The sequence below is a fragment of the Schistocerca cancellata genome, chromosome 9 (genome assembly GCF_023864275.1).
Source record: "Schistocerca cancellata isolate TAMUIC-IGC-003103 chromosome 9, iqSchCanc2.1, whole genome shotgun sequence".
NCBI lineage: Eukaryota > Metazoa > Arthropoda > Insecta > Orthoptera > Acrididae > Schistocerca > Schistocerca cancellata.
This window is the reverse complement of record NC_064634.1, coordinates 338,907,673-338,909,394: the sequence shown is the minus strand read 5'-3', so window position 1 is coordinate 338,909,394 and position 1,722 is coordinate 338,907,673. Positions and strand designations below refer to the sequence as shown.

At 37.6% G+C, this 1,722-nt stretch overlaps 1 long non-coding RNA gene across 1 annotated transcript; it reads left to right on the top strand.

Moving 5' to 3' along the window:
- The first annotated feature begins 399 nt into the window (after positions 1–399).
- On the top strand, positions 400–1,277 carry LOC126101060 (uncharacterized). Its single transcript, XR_007522249.1, has 3 exons — positions 400–593; positions 714–784; positions 929–1,277. It is a non-coding gene; the product is annotated as an uncharacterized LOC126101060 (long non-coding RNA).
- The last annotated feature ends 445 nt before the right edge of the window (positions 1,278–1,722 follow it).

Here is a 1,722-nt window from a genome sequence, read left to right as displayed (position 1 = left end):
TTCTTTACAGAATCGAGTGCCTAGTGTGGTTGCAACTCGCAGTAATTTTCTATAACATGAAATATGGCGGTGTGCCAGACAATAAAATAAAATACGTGCTTCTCGCACCACTTCAACCAGAGCTCTCCTTTCTTAATCAAACATACGAGTAACGTAATTGTGCTCTTGTTTTATCAGCGACACAGCGCTGCAGTTGTGTGCCATAGGCTTTATTTATTTGTCACTGATTATTTATTTAATTAATATTTCGCATTTCCGAGGAAACTCACGCTCGGCATGCAAATGTGCCTTTATATTGCCCCCTGAATTGCGAGGCGAAAGGACACACCTGCAGGCGAGCAATTCACCTAAAGGCACAAGAAAATCTAAGTTATATACAACTATTTACATGCCCCACATTATACTCATTATATACAAAATTTGAATGACGCGGGTGCGCCGTAAAAGTTCTTATGTTGGCAGATAGAGTGCGTACAGTTAGATCACGCGGCACAGTATTGCAGTTCATATTGTTCGTGTGCGCGCGTCTCTCAGTCGTTGCACCAAGAAAATATTCAACCAAGATTACATATGAAGACTACATTCTATGACAGGTAACTTAGTTTTAAATTTACAATATTCGTTATAACACAATACAACTTAGATTGTTGAATGTTCTTAGTTACATAGTATTGTTTTGAAATACTTCAAAGAAAAATGTCCGTATGTTTCAGGTGCGTTGACCTATACACATCGTGTCGTTATCACAGTTCATATTCATCTGCTGCACAATAATTTTTTACAGGTTAGTATCGTCGTGGTAAAGTTTTTTGATCACAGTAACATCGTTGTATAACAACGTGATTAATACATAAGCGTGTCCATTTCCTATTTTCATTATAGTCGTTGTGATGCAGTTCGTTGTGAGTAAAAGCATTGCTTATTACAGATCAGACGTGACCCGCCGAGTAATTGGTCCACGTGCAGTTCGTTTTTTACATTCCGTGGAAGCTTGGTTGTAGAACCTCGGACGGCACATAGCTGGCGTCGATCCTAGGACAGTCCAGGTAAGAGTGTCCGTCACATTTCGAGAACATTTCATTCCCTGAAGTTCCAACCAAAATTCTTCCACCCGTCGTGTTGTTTTCTGGACAGGCACTATGTGTCCATTTAATCCAGTTAACATCTTGAAGTTAGGTACTGTAGTAATGTCACTAGACGATGCACGAATTATGCACTTCACATTTTCAGTTTTTTGCTGAATATAGCTCACCTAAATGTTCGTAGTTATTAATCAAGGAAATCGTTCATCGCGTTTACATAGGTACGATGCATAATGAATGGCATTAACCGTTTCCTTCACATGGGTTTCTGCGTAGTTGCAGAGTTAGTAATGTTCGTTAATGTCCGTGAACAGAGGTTCACTATGCAATGTCTTTTTGGCATTCATTTTGTTCAAATTTTTACATGATACATCAGTTAAAAAAAAAAAAAAAAAAAAGTAATTATACATACACACGTCACATATTTTCTTAGTATAAACATAATACAGTTGCACATAAACATGTTTACATCATCATTACATCGCTATAGGTTATTACATTGTGTCACATTTGATTACATGAATTGCAGATATTTACGTCCTCTTTATCGGTTTTGTGATGTCACCTGAAATTAAGATAGGTTAGACACAACATTCATTACATCAGTAGGCAAGACCAGGCGTTTTCACTACTCAATAAA